Source organism: Octopus bimaculoides, chromosome 1 (genome assembly GCF_046866305.1).
Source record: "Octopus bimaculoides isolate indiv1 chromosome 1, ASM4686630v1, whole genome shotgun sequence".
Classification (NCBI taxonomy): domain Eukaryota; kingdom Metazoa; phylum Mollusca; class Cephalopoda; order Octopoda; family Octopodidae; genus Octopus; species Octopus bimaculoides.
In genome coordinates, this window is record NC_142928.1 from 131,259,033 (window position 1) to 131,279,969 (window position 20,937).

Sequence of the window (20,937 nt, forward strand, 5' to 3'; positions counted from 1 at the left end):
TGTGAAAACACACACATACATATGATAGGCTTCTTTTAGCTGCCGTCTACCAAATCCACTCAGATTTGGTTGACCCAAAGCTCAAAGTGCACTGCAGTGGGGCTGAATCCAAACTATATGGTTAGGAAATAAACTCCTTAACCACATGGGTGTATGTATATATATATATATATATATATATATGTGTGTGTGTGTGATCGTTGCCAGTGCCCCTGGACTGGCTTGTGCGGGTGGCACATAAAAGACACCATTTCGAGCGTGGCCGTTTTCGTGCGGGTGACACGTAAAAGCACCCACTACACTCTCTGAGTGGTTGGCGTTAGGAAGGGCATCCAGCTGTAGAAACTCTGCCAAATTAGATTGGAGCCTGGTGTTGCCATCCGGTTTCACCAGTCCTCAGTCAAATCGTCCAACCCATGCTAGCATGGAAAGCGGACGTTAAACGATGATGATGATGATGATGATGATGATATATATATATATATATATATATATATATATACATATATATATATATGTGTGTGTGTGTGTGTGTGTGTGAAGGTGCATGGCTCAGTGGTTAGAGCATCGAGCTTACGATCGTGAGGTTGTGAGTTCCATTCCCGGACCGGTCTGTGCATTGTGTTCTTGAGCAATATACTTTATTTCACGTTGCTCAAGTTCACTCAGCTGTAGAAATGAGTTGCAACATCACTGGTGCCAAGCTGTATCAGCCTTTGCTTTTTCTTTGGATAACATCAGCAGTGTGGAGAGGAGGCTGGTATGCATGGGCAACTGCTGGCCTTCCATAAACAACCTTGCCCGGACTTGTGCCTCAGAGGATAACTTTCTAGGTGCAACCCCATGGTCATTCATGACCAAAGGGGGTCTCCATATATATATGTGTATATATATATATATATATATATATATATATATATATATATATATACCATCAACGATGATGATGATATATACATATATATATATATATATATATAAACACACACACACATACATACATATGTGTGTGTGTGTGTGTGTGTGTGTGTACATACATATACACACACTCAGAAACTAAATTAACACTGTGATATGTGCTACAATTTCTTTACTTTTCTAATCTTCCAGCTATTCTAATAATTCTAATCCATAGCAGTATGAACTTGAAAGATAGTAATACTGACAAAATGAAATGCTATAAAAAAACATAACAGAAAAAAAGAAAGAAAATACAATATAATATACGAACAAGAAATTCTAATTTTCTTCAATGCTGGGACTCTTCTCCAGATTTGATTATGAATTTATTTTTTCCTTGTAACATTTTCTCAAATTTCATTTCACCATGTTGTATGCTTATAGAGTTACAACAAAAAAACAAACACAAAACACAAGGATCATTATTAAAACAAAATAGAAGATAATGATAATCTCTTTATTGTAATATAAAGGTGATGAGGATGATAATGGTGATGAGGATGATAATGGTGATGATGATGATAGTAATAATAACAATAATTATAATAGCAATAACGATAATAATAATAACAACAGTATTAATAATAATTATAATAATAACAACAAACAACAACAAAAACAAGAGCAATGTACTGTTTTTATGTTATCAAATCAGTTAGTTTTGTGGATATGATGGAGGTATTTGATGTGAATGATTGTAGTTTTATGTGATAATTTTTGTATTCTTTTTTTCAGTCTGGTGTTTCAAATGTGCTGGTTTAATATTATTTTCTATAAAACATATTAAATGTCCAAAAATGCTTTTATAAAAGTGATATTTATTGAAAATTACTGGCTCTTTTCTCCATTTTACATTATTAAATGTTTTTAAAATGTATCTGTGTACTTATATATGAGTGGGTTTATGTGTATATGGGATGATGTATATGTGAGTTTATATTCATGTATAAATTAATATATGTACGATTTTATGTTTGTATAAGTGTTTCTTAATGTGGAATACCTTTTCTGTGAGGGTGGAGGTACCAAATATGGCATAATGTTTGGAATCTATTCTGGTTGTTCAATTGCATTGCTATTTCCCAATGCTTGCTAGTTTCATATCCTTTTGTCTTGCCTTCTGTTCTGTTCTTTCCTTCAAAGATAATGGAAATCAGTAGACAGCCAGCCAGATATACACAGATTGACTGACTGAAAGACCAAAGTGAACAGTTGAATAGTGTTCATAATAATCATAATAATATATACTGAATGCATCTTAAAGCATATATACTTTTAACTTTTCAGCTTATATTAACCAAAATCTAACAAAAATATTCTGAAATATTTTTCCTGTGCTTCAATGAAAACTGACCAGTTCTTCTACAGATGCATCACATATCTATACAAGTCATGTTCAACCATAATTTACATCTCCTTCTTTGGAGTTTTGGGTTTAATTCATTTTAATTTGTATTTCTTCTTTCCCAATTTATATATATATATATATATATATATATATATATATATATATATATACATACATACATGCACGTACATACATACATGCACCTACATACATATATGTATATGAATGGATATATATATCTATATATATATATATATATATATATATATACACACACACACACACACATATGTATGTATGTGTGTTGCTCTGTCAAAAGCAGATAATATACTTGGAGCAACAAACTTTCCTTCCTACTTAGGACAGGTGTTTGGTTCTTCCATCCTCTTTGCCTCTGCTGCCCTCCTCTCTACTCTGCCAGCCAGGTAAGCTCTATGTGTATTTGTGTCATATATGTGTATATATATATATATATATACACTGGCCAAAATAAGTTTAAGGCCGATAATGACAGTTCTATTCCTTCATTAATTTACTTTTAACAAATTTGTATAAAATTATTTTACTTTTTACAATTTATGTAGAATTTTTTCTCTTTCTAATGATATACAATTTGAATAATTTTAATGTGCAATTAATTCAAACGATTAAAAATTGTCGGCAAAATAAGTTTAAGACTGTACCAACATTATCTTGTTTAAATTGAAAATTTACAGCATGAATGATCAACAAACAAAAATTTATTATTAGTATCTAGTTTCATAGCCATTATTTTCAATTACGGCCTTATAACAGCAGGACATGGACTTTGACAAATGAGCACAAAAATCACTTGGAATGTTCTGCCATATTTCTTCAATAAAATTATATAATTGGGACAAATTTGTTAGTATTTTAGCATGAACTCTTTTAGAAACATAATTCCATAAATTTTCTATTGGATTCAAATCCAGGTTCTGCGGAGGCCACTCAATTACCACCATATTATTGCGCTCAAAGTATTACAAAACTTTCCTAGCCTTATGAACGAGGCAATTGTCCTGCTGGAAAATAGATCCTAGTGGTGTCTGATTATTTAAATATGGCAGCACATTTTCATTTACTAATTGCAGATAGCCTACACTGCCATCAACCTTAACAATTCAACCAACACCTAAGCTGCTGAACACAGCCCACACCATTACCCACACACACACCTCCTGCTTGCGCCATTTTCTTGACACACTTAGGATGGAATTTTTCAGTTGGACAGCGTCTAACATAAGTCTTTCTGTCTGATCCAAAGATGCAGAAGTGGGATTCATCACTCCAAAGAACTTTTGACCCGTCTTCGGCCATCCATTCAATATGGTTTTTAGCAAACTTGATCCGCTAACACCAGTTTATATCAGAAATTATTGGCTTCTTTTGAGTGATCCGATTGAACAGTCCAAATTCTTTTAAGTGGCTTCTGACAATTTGTGGTGTAAAGCTGATGTCAGTTTCATTAGATAATTGCTTTAAATGTCCACTATTGTTAGCATTTGGTTACCTTCAGAGAGCCTATGAATTCGCCAATCCATCTGTAGTGTTGTTTTTCTTGAAACGCCTGTTCTTTGCCAATCTTTGTATTGGGCCAGTGGCTTGATAAAGCTTCCATGCTTGAACAAAAGCCATTTTGCTGTATCCTAATTGCTCACTAATGTTCATGAAAGACATATTTTGCTGATGAAGCAACACGATGTTTTGGTTTGTTAATTTGCATAGTTTTGGTATGGTCTTAAGCAAAATAATGTTGGTATGGTCTTAAACTTACTTTGGCCAGTGTATGTGTGTTTATGTGTGTGCATTTGTTTGTTCTGCTGATGTGGCTTTTTGATTTGAATTTTGCTTTGTCAGTTTTAATGTGTCACCAGCTGTGCAGCTAAACATTTTATGCTTGAATAAAAATATTTCCACCCAGTTGATTCTAAGCCTGGAATGTATCCACCCTGTTGATTCTGAGAATTGCTAATTCATTTTAAAACACTCAATCTATCTTAATGTCAAATTTGTTGAAATGATAAATATACAGACAACTGAATAATAGATCAAGGGTTAAAACACTTTTCAAAGCCTTCTGTTGTGTTTTTAGTCATGGCATTTTACTCTGCTTGCCACAATCTACCTGGCTAAAAATAACTACCACTCCTGTTTTGCAACTGAGAAATATTTATTCCATCTAAATATTTGAATTTGCATAGCCATCTAATCGTTCTAGTCAGAAAACAAGACTCTGTTATTAATAATTAACTAAGGTTTTCTCATACCAAACAATCCTAGGTAGCTGAACAATCTAAACAAGTATTGAGAAAAAAAACCAAGGTCATAGTTTAATTTTTAATCATTTTTATTGTTCATGTGTTATTACTTTCTACATTACATCATATATTAAATCAGTACTACACTAACATGTTTACTTCAAACATATCATATTGTATACAGTGCACCTGAGCACTGTATACAATAAGTTTATTATTATCATATCAAATAAAATTTATAAACAAGCTTGTAACAATATTTCTTCAATGATTTTCAAATAATGTTTTTATAATACATATTATGTAAGCATGTTTATATATTGATGAATTCATTAATTATGGACAATTTAATTGAGATTCATTTAGCAAACTGTAACAGATAAGGTATGGTTGATATTTGGATAGCATTCACTTCTATTAAATGATAAAATTTATGAAGTTCTATATTATGAAACAATTAAATATCTACTAATCAACTGAATATGGAGATTTTAGATTAGCTGTTTTGTTGTTTTTTCGGTTTTTGGGGTTTTTTTTTTTTTGCTGGGGATGGCAGGGAACAGACCTTAGCTTCTAAAGGTGACTTGTCATCATATTACCAAAAATATCGGTGGATAAAATGCATTCAGTGTCATTAGTATCTTGTATACTTCCATTGAAAGTAATCCTTGTTATAGATAAATCTTAGAGAATTGTTTCACTGCAGGTAGGTCCTAATGAAATAGACATACAATCAGAGGTATCCCAGCTATGACTACCCTGGTTTTTTATTTTTAAATAAGTGACCACAATGTCCAGTTTTCTTAAGACAGTAGGGTGTTATTTAAGAGAGATTTTGTTTCTGTTTTTAGCAGGCTGAGTGGCTGCACTAAGAGCACCCTGGGCCACTAATTATCAGATTATCCTTACGAGGGACACTGTCCAGTGCTAGTGAAGAGGAATAAATTATCAATATTTTATCTTATATTTATGGGAAATACAAACAGAAAGTAGTTTTTGAAAACTTCCTATCAGATTCTTGCTGATTCAGATAATCACCAGTCTATGAAATCTTGTGGCTGTCTTTGTCTTCCTATTGATTTGGTTAGTTGTATTTCTCAGAAAATAACTACCTACCCATTCATAAGCTTATGTGGATAGAATATTTTATTCCAACTCTGCTGAGATAGGTTTTAGAAATTGCATTTCTTTCTATTTCATTTGGTATGTTATTATAAGAATTGATTAGTAACAACATAATAAGGTTCTTTTTCTGGAATATGAACCTTATCAGGAACTTATATTCATGTGTATGTATGCTTATTCTTTTATTCAGTTACTTGTTTAAGTTATTTCACTGTGGCCATGCTGGAGTAACGCCTTTAGTTGATCAAATTGACCGCAGAACTTATTTTTTGTTAGCCCAGTAATTATTCTATTGGTCTCTTTTGGCAAACCGCTAAGTTACAGAGACGTAAATACATCAACATCAGTTGTCACTTGATGGTGGGCAGGCAAACACAGATGCACAAATATATACATGTCTATATATATATATATGTGTGTGTGTGTGTGTGTGTGTGTGTGTGTGTGTGTGTGTGTATGTATGTATATACGACGGGCTTCTTTCAGCTTCCGTCTACCAAATCCACTCACAAGACTTTGGTCAGTCCGAGGCTATAGCAGAAGACAATTGCCCAAGGTATCACATAGGACTGAACCCAGAACCATGTGGTTGGGAAGCAAGCTTCTTACCACACAGCTACCCTGCACCTATATATATTCAAACTGATTTGTACATATGTATAAATATATTTTAAGTATACGCATTCATGATCAAGCATGGCTGTGTGGTTATTAAATTTACTTCCCAATCACATGGTTTGGGGTCCATTTCCACTGCTTGGCAGCTTGGGCAAGTGTATTATACTATAGCCACAGGCCAACCAAAACTTTGTGAGTGGATTTGGGAAACAGAAACTGAAAGAAGCCTGTTGCATGTGTGTGTTTATGTGTGTGTATATATATGTGTGTGTGTGTGTGTGTGTGTGTATCAAATGAATGATAACATACAATGGATAATTGTCAGTTCATTATATCTGTTTCCTATGTAACTTTTAATAGAAGAATGAGAACATTACATCATTATAAAAGACTGTAATCATCAGATGAGAAGTAATTTTACAAAATAAAAGAATATTCAGGAACACAGCAGGGATATGTCTGTCAAGGCCAGCTAAGAATGGGAAAATGAGCAACTATGTTGGCAGTTTAGGTTAAGAATGTAGTTCTTTAAAGTGTGTAATTTGATATCTAAATTCAGCGACTCAGGTGAGAAGTCTGCTAGACTAGATCATGGTTAGACTGCAGTGGGTTGTAGGAGAAAATTTATTATGGTAAGCTATGAGTTGTGGTAAGTAAGGAGGGGTCATAAAAGCAATTAAGGATAAAGAAAAAAGAGAAGACAAATAAATCAAATATAAGGGTAAATGCCTTTTCAAGTACCTGATTCTATTGGAATCCTCATCTTACTATTTATTGGGCTTCTTTCAGTTTCCATCTACCAAATCCACTCACAAGGCTTTGCTTGGCCTGAAGCTATAGTAGAAGACACTTGCTCATGGTGCCACACAGTGGGACTGTGGTTGGGAAGCAAGTTTCTTACCACACACTTGCGCCTATATATATATATATATATATATATATATATATATGTACTGGGTCATCACATAAATAATGAAGTCTTTTAAATTGCATGAACTAAAAGTTGGAGGGGAGCAGGATAAACTACCTGCATCAACTTGCTATAAAAGCAAATTGTAAATTTACCTGGTCCTTATTCTTGGTGCAAGTTTTGAAGAGTGCAGTTCGATTATAACAGTTATTTTTTCAAAGTTATAATGGAAGTGACAAAGAAACATATTCGGCATATTTTGCTTTATGAGTTCAATAAAGGCAACAACACAACAGAAAGTGTGTGGAATATTAATGCAGTATATGGGGATCAGGCAGCAAACGTAAGCCAATGTCAATGGTAGTTCCAGAAATTCTGAGCTGGAAACTACAGCCTAGTAGACAAGCATTGTCCTGGACGATCTGTAGAGCTCAACAAGGACATCTTGCAAACTCTAGTGGAAGAAAATCCCATTGTGACTGTTGAGGAACTAACAGAGAAGCTTGGATTTGGTCATTCAACCAGTCATTCAAGTCAGCACTAGAAGAAAATCGACCATCTTTGGTTTCAAGACGAAAAGTATTTTTTCATCAAGATAATACTTAGCTACATACAGCAAGGATGACATTCCAAAGTCTTGAGCAGTTTGAATGGGAAACGATGCCCCACCCACCATTTACACCAGACATTACCCTATATGATTATCATTTATTCTGCAGTCTTCAAAATCATTTGGACAGAAAAAATATGAATTCTGTAGACAAGGTCAGAATAGTACTAAAGGAATGTTTTTCATCATGGACAAGTGAATTTTGGAAGAGGGGCCTTTCAAGTCTACCAGCTAGATGGAAGAGCATTGTAGAAAATTAAGGAAATTATATTTTAGATTATAAAAGAACTTTGTTTTACTTTTGAAAAATAAAGGAAGTATAAAAAAACCACATTATTTATGGGATGACCCAATATATAAATTTTTTACCTTTTTGCTTATAAGCATTCATCATGTATTGGCTATTGAAAATAGTCTAATATTGGAACATATAAGCCCTTCATGGTAAAAAATGGGTATTCGTGTATTAATCCCCATATTCTGTTGAGGGTTTATAAGCCTCAATATTAGACTACTTTCTGTAGCCAATACACAGTGAACACTTATAAGCTTAAAGCTTATAATTATTATTTACAGAATTTTCACGTGTTGCTGTTTCTTGATTTAACACACACACACACACACACACACACACACACACACACACACACACACACACACACATACACACACGTACATACATATGTGCATGTGTGTGTTTATAATCTTTATATTTAGTTATTTATTATTTTATTGTATTTTCATTGTTATTGCAACTATCTTTTTCAAGATGTCCGTATTGTTTGAATTGTATTTCAAGCCTGCAGGATTAAATAGTTAGAAATGAATGATATTCATTGGATGTCACAAATATGAATGTTAGATTTATAGCCATCCTCATCAATTTATGGCTTCATCTAATTTCCTGTTTTTTTTTTTCTTCCTTTCCTTTTGTAGTCTTTTTTTGTTTTCGTCTTGTTTATTGATCTTATATAGGGTTAGGATGATTTAATTCACCTCTTTGGTGTCTGAATGATTGTATTGCATTTCCATGATTTTTAAAATTTTGATTTTTTCCTCCCTAAGATATCACATCATTAAAATAGCTTCCTATTTTAAAATGGCTACCACAACACTAATAAATTGGTTGTTATTTATTATATATATTATGCATTACTATCAATATGTTTACTTGGTACCTAAACCTCAATGTACTTTTAGTACTATTACTATATTTAGAATAGAGAAGTAACAGTAACATTTGATTGAGTTACATTGTTACTGTACTTGCTTTTCCTGTTAAAAATGGGTTTATTGTTGCCTATACAGACTAACTTGGTAACTTGTTGCTATGTTGTGTATGGCATAATAGGTGATGCACTAGAAGTGATGTTAAGTGCTGAAGTGAGCGAATTGTGTGTTCTCTCTTTTCCATGGACAGTTGTCCAGCATGGACATATAGATCCAGTTATATCTGGTATTCTAGCTATTGGACAACAGGTAGGGTAGAGAGTGTCTCTGAGTCACATAACAAGTTCTAGTCAGTGGTTGAGAAATTCCTTTTTGGATTTGTTTGCCAAGTCAAGGTTGCCACAACAAGAGCAGCTAACATTGTGTTGTCAAATCATTTCATTTCCTCACCAACATTATCAATTGGTCCATTGTATACTTCCACAATGCATTAATATAGTATAGTGTTGCTAGCATGTAATAAGCACCCAACACACTTTGTTAAGTGGTCAGCATTAGGAAGGGCATCCAGCTGTAGAAACCATGCCACAACAGATAATTGGAGTCTGGACAGCTCAGTGCTAGCCAGCTTCATGTCAGACTATCCAGCTTCATGTCAGACTATCCAGCTTCATGTCATACTATCCAGCTTCATGTCAGACTATCCAGCTTCATGTCAGACTATCCAGCCCATGCCAACATGGAAAGTGAACGTTAAACAATGATGATAATGATGATGATAAGATGAAGAGTTTATTTTCTTTGTACCAAGATCTCTGTTCCTCTAACCTTTTACCTACACACAGGGCTGTTTATCCCTTATTAATTTATGGTAATATTTTAAAATTTACCCTCTAGACAATTCATTCTGATCTTTATACTTTATCTGTGGCTTTGTTTTGCTAATCTTCCAGTAATTTATACATAGTGTCCTATTAAAATGTGCATAAGTTACTAATGATGAATACAATCTATAACATCAGTTTCACTAAAGATATTTGCTAATTTGCTTTTAGGTATCCACAAACAATATGCCATCAAATTGCTTTGTCCATTCCATTTGCAGTATTGTTAATTGTACTTTTTGATCTTTCCTTGATTCATTTCTACACTTTGATCTGACCCATTCAATTATAATCTGAAAGCTGTATGAATAAAATTCTGCATATTTTTTTGTAACTCACAAAGCTGACAGACAAACAAACTATTTCCTCATTACGCATACAACTTCATTTATCCAGATATTAATTTTGTATTTTTTATGACAGTTATATCTTTATGATTAGATGTTCAATTAGTTAGTCATTTCACATATAAGGAGATTATCTGAGTTTAATATATACAAGTCATTATGTAAGGTTGCTAGCATAATTCAATGTAAATAATTTCTCGTTCAATTGTCTGGACACATTGATAATCTAGTAGATGGAATTTTGCTATGGCTTGAATAGTATACATAGGGTTATCACCTGATTCTAGATCTTCATCATGTGGGACTGCTCAAACCACAAACTTAATGTCATTTTCATAGTTGGATTATCAAGCTAGAATTATAAATTTATCTTCAAGAATCTATTTAAGCTAATAGATTGGCAATAATTTCTGCACCAAATTTCTCTTGAGTGAGTGAATGAGTGTGTGTGTGTGTGTGTGTGTGTGTATACATACATACATACATGCATACATACATACATATATGTATGTATGTATGCATGCATGTATGTATACATACATAGATATATAGATATATATATATAACAAAGTAATGGCACAAAGCAGTGTTTATGTATAATCACAATTTAGGTTAGTTGAAATATATGACAAACATATTTCAACTAACCCAAATTGGAACATCATCATCATCATCATCATCGTTTAACGTCCGCTTTCCATGCTAGCATGGGTTGGACGATTTGACTGAGGACTGGTGAAACCGGATGGCAACACCAGGCTCCAGTCTGATTTGGCAGAGTTTCTACAGCTGGATGCCCTTCCTAACGCCAACCACTCAGAGAGTGTAGTGGGTGCTTTTACGTGTCACCCGCACGAAAACGGCCACGCTCGAAATGGTGTCTTTTATGTGCCACCCGCACAAGCCAGTCCAGGGGCACTGGCAACGATCTCGCTCGAAAATCCTACAGGAGCCAGTCAGGCGGTACTGGCAACGGCCACGCTCAAAATGGTGCATCTCATGTGCCAACCGCACAAGAACCAGTCCAGGGGCACTGGCAACGATCTTACTTGGCTTGCCGGGTCTTCTCACGCACAGCCCATTTCCAAAGGTCTCGGTCCGTAGTCATCGCCTCGGTGAGGCCCAATGTACGAAGGTCTTGCCTCACCACCTCAGCCCAGGTCTTCCTGGGCCTACCTCTTCCACGGGTTCCCTCAACTGTTAGGGTGTGGCACTTTTTCACGCAGCTATCCTCCTCCATTCTCACCACATGTCCATACCAGCGCAATCGTCTCTCTTGCACGCCACAACTGATGCTTCTAATGTTCAGCTTTTCTCTCAAGATACTTACACTCTGACGGGTATTCACATTGACATTACACATCCAACGGAGCATACTGGCTTCATTCCTTGCGAGCTTACGTATGTCCTCAGCAGTTACAGCCCATGTTTCACTGCCATGTAGCATGGTTGTTCGTACGCATGCGTCATACAGTCTGCCTTTTACTCTGAGTGAGAGTCCCTTTGTCGCCAGCAGGGGTAAGAGCTCTCTAAACTTTGCCCAGGCTATTCTTATTCTAGCAGCTACACTTTCAGCGCACCCACCCCCACTACTAACTTGGTCGCCCAGATAGCGGAAGCTATCGACTACCTCTAGTTTTTCACCCTGGAATGAGATAGAAGTTGTTTCCTGTTTGTTTGCAGTCTTTATTGCACCTGAACATCTGCCACAAACAAAAACTAACTTGCTAGTTAACCTGCCTTTGATGTTGCTGCACCTCTTATGTGTCCATAGCTTGCACCGGGTACATCTTATAAAATCTCCAATTGTCTTCCACGTTGTATGATGCTATATCCCCTTCTATTTCGTTAAATGCTTCAAGTAACTTGTCTCTAAGTCTCTGTCCGTTTGCAGGGTCTTTCAGCTTCCACACCCTTCTTCTCCAAGCCTGTCTAATTCTGGACACCCATTTTGCCTTGATCCCAAAGTCGCTAACTACTAATCTATGTTGTGGGGTACATTCTTCGCCAGGGTAGGTTTTGGCATTTATAAGCCGCCCTCTTTCCCTATTTCTGGCGAGGATGTAGTCGATTTGGCTAGAGTGTCTGCCGGAGCGGTAGGTGACTAGGTGACTGGCAGGTTTCCTGAAGTTGGTATTGCAGACCATAAGATTGGTTGCATCACAGAACTCCAGCAGTCTGGTTCCCTCCTCGTTGCGGGAACCGAAGCCATAGCCTCCATGTATGCCATGGAAGCCCCCAGCACGACGTCCGACATGACCGTTGAAGTCTCCAGCCACAAAGAGAAGGTCCCTGTCACTCGTCGACGAGGTAGTTTGCAAGAGGGTGTCATAGAATTGGTCTTTCAGACCATCTGGTAGCCCAGGTTGAGGTGCATAGGCTGATATGACAGTAGCTAATCTATGATGAAGCACTAGTCTGATCTTAAGTACTCTGTCACTTACTCTAACGACCTCGATTACCTTATCCACCCATTTCTCCGCTAGAAGTATTCCTACGCCCCCGACCCCGTCAGTGTTCCCTGCCCAGAAAATCTTGTACCTGTGTTCTTTGCCTGTGAGGAACCTTGCAGAACCTCCTCTCCATCTTACTTCCTGGATGCAGCACATATCTACGCATCTCCGTTCAAGCATCTCAACAATTTCACCAGATCTACCTTTCAGCGTGCCGACGTTGAGAGTGCCAATCCTAACAGTATGGGTGTTGGGGGTGTGGGCCTGTAGCCTGGGAAGGGGAAAAGCAGTGTCGTGTACCTGAAAAGAAAACTTGCAATTGGAAGAATTCATAAGCAAAACAGTACCTACAACCTGCAAACATTTCTCAACCTTAATGCGCTACCCAAAGGTAGGGGAGAGGATGGCCAAGGCCACTAGATGGGTTCCGGGAGACAGCCGAGGTTGACAGGATGACAGAGGAATGAACTTCCGGTGGAGAGGGCGGGATGACAGAGGAATGAACTTCCGGTGGAGGGGGTGGGATGACAGAGAAATGAGCTTCCGGTGGAGGGGGTGGGATGACAGAGGAATGAACTTCCGGTGGAGGGGGTGGGATGACAGAGGAATGAACTTCCGGTGGAGGGGGTGGGATGACAGAGGAATGAACTTCCGGTGGAGGGGGTGGGATGACAGAGGAATGAACTTCCGGTGGAGGGGGTGGGATGACAGAGGAATGAACTTCCGGTGGAGGGGGTGGGATGACAGAGGAATGAACTTCCGGTGGAGGGGGTGGGATGACAGAGGAATGAACTTCCGGTGGAGGGGGTGGGAGGGCGGGTTACCGCCAGCGAGTAGATAGGGCTCTTAATTGTAGATTTTAAATATTTTAAATATATACATATATACATACATATTTATATATCATCACCATCATTTAATGTCTGCTTTCCATGCTGGCATCGGTTGGACAGTTTGACAGGGGCTGGCTAGGCAAAAGCCTGCACCATACTTTGCTGTCTGTTTTGGCATAGTTTTTACAGCTGGATGCCCTTCCTAACACCAGTACACACACACACTCATATATATATATATATGCATGCATACACACACACACCCATATATATGCATGCATACACATACACACACATGCACACACAATTTACAGTGTGCTAGAATGTGCAACACATTACCAGTTAATTTGGACTCATTAATTAATTTTATATTCAACTTTTATTTTTCATATATTGGGTCATCCCATAAATAATACGGTTTTTTAAATACTTCTTTTATATTTTAAAAGTAAGATAAACAAAGTTCTTTTATAATCTAAAATATAATTTCCTTCATTTCCTACAATGCTCTTCCATCTCTCCGGTAGATTTGCAAAGCCCCTCTTCCAAAATTCACTTGTCCATGATGAAAAATACTCCTCCAGTACTGTCTGACCTCGTCTACAGAATTCATATTTTTTCCACCCAAATAATTTTGAAGACTGCAGAATAAATGATAATCAGATAGGGCAATGCCTGGCAAATATGGTGGGTGGGGCATCGTTTCCCATTCAAACTGCTCCAGACTTTGTAATGTCATCCTCCCTGTATGTGGGTGAGCATTAACCTGATGGAAGAACACCTTTTGTCTTGAAACCAAAGATGGTCAATTTTCTTCTAGTGCTGACTTGAATGACTGGTTGATTGATCAAATCCAAGCTTCTCTGCTAGTTCCTCAACAGTTATGATGGGAATTTGTTCCACCAGGGTTTGCAGGATGTCATTGTTGAACTCTTACAGATCTTCCAAGATGAGGCTCATCTTCTAAGCTGTAGTTTCCGGCTCAGAATTTCTGGAACCATTGTTGACACTGGCTTACGCTTATTGTCCGATCCCCATATACTTTTGTTGCCTTTATTGAACTCATAAAGCAAAATATGCTGAATATGCTCCTTTGTCACTTCCATTATAGCTTTGAAAAAATAACTGTTAAAATCGAACTGCACTCTTCAAAACTTGCACTAAGAATAAGGAGAAGGTAAAATTACTAACTGCTTTTATAGCAAGTTGATGCAGATAGTTTATGCTGTCCCCTCCGGCTTTTAGTTCATGCAATTGAAAAAAAACCACATTATTTATGTGATGACCCAGTAGTTTTAGTCCAGTCCTCATAACAAGATATAGACTAAAGTACAAAGTTTGAGTCACATTTTATACAGTAATAAGAAACAGAGAAATACTGAGAATGTGAGCCACAATCTTATGAAATGCTTGCGTATTAATGCTTAAAAATACCAAATACATATATGATTCATGTGTCCCTTCATGTATCTTTTTTATAAGAGAACCACTATTCTGTGCATCTAATCTACTCTGTTATTCACTAAATTCTGGCAACCTCATCCAACATTCTTTAACCCTTTTACTGTGGAAATCAGATATATTCACTCAAAATTTCATTACCCTTAACTTCGGAAAGGAGTTTGATATATTGATCTTATCTTTTGTTAAAGACTGACATTTTTGAAACTTTTCTTTTTATCACTTTTGATATATGTCAAGTCTACTGAGACAATGTTACTTGCAGAAAATACTAATTCTATTTTTTAGTGGTTATTAAACATCATTACTTGAATAAACATGAAATTTGATTTTGCAGTTAAAGGGTTAAGAATCTTTTTAGCAGCTGAGATGATTAATAGTGGATAGTCAGCCTAGTTTTTGACAAATTTAATTTGGTCATATCTTTCTTCTTGATAGATTTCATGATATATTAGTATGAGGATAGTTCTAGCTTGTCAGCATAATCATTACAAAATATCACTCTTGCAAATTATTCCCACAAACTTCTCACATGGTCTAACACCACCACCACCTGGCACACTTGATGCCTTTAACAAGAGTTCACTCTGCTGCTAGTTTTCAATTCAGGTCACTGGTTTGATGATATTTTCCTCCATCCAGACTCAGAAACCCTGCAAAGGGCCATGGACACTGCCTTTTCTCCAGACTAGAAAGATAAAAGAAGATAAACACTCAATGTAATGGCTATTATATCTATTCTATCTTAAAAGTAATTCAGTAAGGTCACAATTGCAGCTGCATCATAGTTTCAGCTTTATATTAATGTATCTTCAGCAGTTATCTGGAGACATTCTAATAAGTTGAGACAGGATTAGCAAGAGGAAACATAACAATCTGTTGTTATTGTTGTTCTTTAGCTCCAGGTTAGTCTGAATTCAGCAGAATCAGAAATGAAATTACTCCAGCTATGTCATTTTGGAGAGTATCAAAGACTAGATTAATTAATATGTGCTTTTGCTGAAAAAAGATGGTAAGGTGTGATTTGAGGGATATTTAGTTGTTATTTTTAGCAAGTTGCATGTCAGTCTGCAATTGTTAGCAGTGTGGACTCTGCAAATTGCAATGTGATCAAAAGTGGTTTGGGGATCCTTCCTAATGCAGGTAAGGAAAGGCATCCAGCCATAGAAACCACCTAAATCAAACTGGAGTCTGGTGCAGCCTTCCAGCTTGCCAACCCTGGTCAAACTGTTCAACCCTTATCAGCATGGATAATGGACGTTAAATGATGATAATGATATATATGACTCAGTGGTTTGGATGCTGTTTGCCTTCTGCCTGTCCTGTAAACTGTTATTGTTGCTGAGTTCCAAATCAGTTCTGAATAAAGATGTTCCAATCTTGACCGTCCAATGTTTATTTGTTTGTTTTTTTTTTTTGAGATGGCTGTGTGGTTAAGAAGTGTCTTTTGGTACCACATTGGCTCACTCCTACTGCATGGACAAGTGTTTTCTACTGTAGCCCCAGGCTGACTAATGTTCCATGAATGAATTTAGTTGATGAAAACCTGTGTAGAAGCCTGTTGTATGTATATATATATATATATATATATATATATATCATCAGTAAACCATACACCCAAAAGAGAAGCACACTCTAAGTTATAGAGCAGTAACTGACCATATCTATCTTTAACTGAATACTCTACTGGTAACCCTATGAACTGGCCATAACTATCTTTATCTAAATGTGTGTGTGTGTGTTAGTGTCTTTGTGTGTGTGTTTTTATGTGAGTATGTGTGTGTCTCTGACTAGACTCTTCAAAGACAGTACATCAGCATGGTGGTAGTCCAAAAACAATCTTGCCCAGTCTGGTACCTCGGAGGGTAACTTTCTAGGTGCAATCCCATTGTCATTCATGACTGAAGGTGGTCTTTACCCTTTTACATTTGACAAGGTAATCTGAATACTAAAGGGTTAACATTGTTGGTGCTAAGTTAGTGATGGTTGGTCAGAAGTAGATGGAGAATAATGTCTGCCAATTTTTTTTTAATTTCCTTCACCATGGATGTGTTGTTGACAATGCTTCAATTAGTATTCTCTCCAATTGTTTATCAGTTGACATCTCCCAGTTAAACCAGGGATTGAATGTGAAATTCCTTTCCTTTTTGCCTGTTGATTTTCATTAAATAATGTAGCTTCTATACTCACAATCACGCACATATACACTTAAAATGTTAATTACACATGCACTCATGCAAACAAATATTCTAAACCAACATATAAAAATGGACCGTTTGAAGATCAGTGAACAGGTCACAGAAGTGTGACAAAAGACTGTTTATTAACAATGAAATATTTAAATAATAAAGAGGCTAATAATAGCTGCAACTAATGTGTGCATATTTATGATTATTGAAGAGGATATCTGAAATACATGCATATATTCATTCATGCATGCATGCATACACACACACATACATACGCACAGACACATACTGACATATGTACATACATGCATACATGCATTCATTCATTCATTCATTGGCTTTGAGAACTATATGAAAGTGAACTTTATAAATTACACACTTTTTTACTGCTCCAATTCCCTTCCCTGCTTTCTGATTTGCTGAATTGTTTTGCTTTATTTATTCATTTGTTGATTTATTTTTATTGTTTCCTTTATAAATTGAATTGTCTTATTTCTATATTCTTTTGTTGTGTTTGAACTCAATTGAGGGAAACTAAATCCATTCTGCTATGCATTTCTGTTTCATATATGACTTTAAAAATTATATGTTCCCTCCGATTGTCTTTTTGCATGTGTGTGTGTGTGTTAAACTGGTAAATGTTGTCAGGTTGAATCTACAATTTAGTTTTCATTCCCATTTATAATCAAATTGCTTCATTTCAATAATACTGCTCATATCTCCAGGTAATGCATGAATATCACAATGTCATATTTATATTTCCCCTCTCTCTTGTAAATCTCAGCCCTTTGTCACTTTATGTTTTATTATTTTGCTAGTTTCAGTCATTGGACTGCAATCTTTGAGTACTGTGCGGCTTGCATTTCACTAGTATGAACTTTTTAAAATATGCAGCTGTGAAACAATAGCTACTAAAATAATTCAGATTAATATCTAAATTTGCACTATCATTTAACCACTTCAAATAAAGAACACATATGTGAAATATAAGAAAAAAAATTCTTGTTATTGACATCATAAGAATTTTATAAACTTTCAAGAGAATGTGAAATAATTCATTTTGGAACAGTTGATCTCAAAGCACTCATATTGTATTGTTGGCACTCCGTCGGTTACGACGTTGAGGGTTCCAGTTGATCCGATCAACAGAACAGCCTGCTCGTGAAATTAACGTGCAAGTGGCTGAGCACTCCACAGACGCATGTACCCTTAACGTAGTTCTCGGTGATATTCAGCGTGATACAATGTGTGACAAGGCTGACCCTTTGAATTACAGGCACAACAGAAACAGGAAGTAAGAGTGAGAGAAAGTTGTGGTGAAAGAGTACAGCAGGGTTCGCCACCCCCCCCCTACCGGAGCCTCGTGGAGCTTTAGGTGTTTTCGCTCAATAAACACTCACAACACCCGGTCTGGGAATCGAAACCACAATCCTACGACAGCGAGTCCACTGCCCTAACCACTGGGCCATTGCGCCTCCACCAAAGCACTCATAAAGCTATAAACAACAGCATGTAAACGTCAAAGACAGCCTTTGACTTTTATTTATTTATTTATTTATTTTATTTTATCTTATTTTATTTTATTTTATTTTATTTTATTTATTTAAAGTGGTTTTTCTACCCAATATTTACATGCTTTTATTTATAGCTTTATCATCTGCTTGAAAATCCACTATTTCAAAAAAGAATTATTTCACATTCTCTTGAAAGTTTATAAAATTTTTATAACACCAACAACCTACAATTCTTGTTGGTAAGAATGAAGTTTCTTAAATGGATAGAGAAATTCTAAGGATATATTCATGCATTTTCTTCTGGTTCATTTCATCCTAAAGACACTCATTCTTAAAATAGTTCTTAGTTTACTTCATGAAAAAAGGAGGTTCATATAGTTCTATTATTTATTTATTTATTCAAGATTTGATGGATTAACATATGATACTCTTGCAATCTGGGTCTTAAAAGAGATGTAGATTCAAGAAAGTTAATGCTAGACAAGTGAACTCTGTTAATTAACCCTTTAGCATTTTAACCAACCATATCTGGCCCAAATATTCTACTTGTGTTCTAACCAACCAGATCTAGCCTATCACACCTACCCTTCGATGCCATTATAAAATATACAATCACAACATCAAAATTTCAAAGCTACAAAATAATGCATGATTAATTAAAAACAATGTAAATGCAAAATCATTACATTTGACAGAGTAATGTGAATGCTAAAGGGTTAAAGAATCTAAAGTTTTATTTCCTATCTGATACTGCTCTATGTCTATGGCCAAGAGAGTTGACTGTTGCTACATGTAAACAGTTGCCTTGAATGAACTTGATCCATTACTGGAAGTAGTTGTGTCAAGATAGATCTGACAAGTGTTTCTTTAACTGTTAGTGCTTTGGTTAGTTGACATCATGGGTGTAAAAATCTAACAGAAGACTTACAGATACATGGGCTGAGATATATCTCAACTACTTAATACTGTCAACATGCTTTAAGAGCAAGAATGAGTAAATGGTGTACAATGAGAAGCAGGTCATTCTGTTTCTGTTAAGAAGACTGTAGGATTCTTGACTAGGAACATAGTGCAGCAATAAAAGATATAAATAACTCCACCCTTCAGTTGATACATCTAATTAGGATTATTGATAACCTATCACTAGCACATGCACACATACACACATGTGTGTATGTGTGTGTGTATATATGAGAGGTATTGGTATCTAGAATACCCAAAGAGTGTCAGGTAATGCTAAGTAAGTGCTATGGACAGACTGTAGTTAAACTCTTGGTTCAATAATGATACAAGTGAAGACTCTAATGTGGGTCTTGTATTAACATGCATATATAGGATCTTTGGGGTTTGACGGGCAACATTTGTTTTCTTAATGAAACACTTTCAAACTTGGGACACTGATAGAATGTGTCATATAAAACAACTTCTCTTAACCTTCTTAACAAAATTTTGTACATCGCAAGTTATTTCATGTTAAAGTTGTCGTATTTCTGTAATTTCAACCAATCACTGACGTCTATTCAGCTGAATACAGTTACCGCTGGCCAGTCATAAAAATGTTATTCCCTGTGACATATTTCATCCGATTTAATCGTAATTTATACGCATATATTGTTTATATAATAAATTACGCTGTGCATATCTGTGTGTGTAACAATTTTAGAGTTCGGATTCTAGAGTTAGGGTTAGTTTTAGGTTACAGTTAGGGTTATGATTATTTTTGCCATAACTTCACTCATAACCCCAACCCTAACTCTAAAACCCGAACCCTAACCCTAAACTAGAGTTTAATTTAAAGAAGATTTGGCTGCTATTTCTAGGAAATGAAGCACTTGGACGTGCATTAATAATTCTGCCAGCTCCAATAACAAGTGCAGGCAGTATTCAAGTATTTTGATGGCTTTTTCCCCTTTGTTTACGAACAGTCTAATTAATCGGAAATGTCAGAACTAACGGGGATTAATAACGATATACACCGTTACAGCGCTAACTGTTTTCAACTGAATAGACATCAGTGATTAGTTGAAATTATCGAAATAAGACAATTCTTAACGTGAAATAACTTTGAATACAAAATTTTTTATCTGTTCTATACCACAAAATATACAAGTATACGAAGTTTGAAAGTGTTTCGGTATCAAAAACACTACATAAAAAATGTTGCCCGTCAAACCCCAAAGATCCCATATATATAATAGACAGAATGAGGTAATAAAGCCAAGGCTGTAAGAAGTTT

General features: G+C 35.9%; 1 protein-coding gene across 7 annotated transcripts in view; it reads left to right on the forward strand.

The window, feature by feature from the left end:
* Positions 1 to 20,937, forward strand: part of LOC106875810 (rabphilin-3A) — a 289,512-nt gene that overhangs the window by 233,732 nt on the left and 34,843 nt on the right. The window lies entirely within an intron of this gene.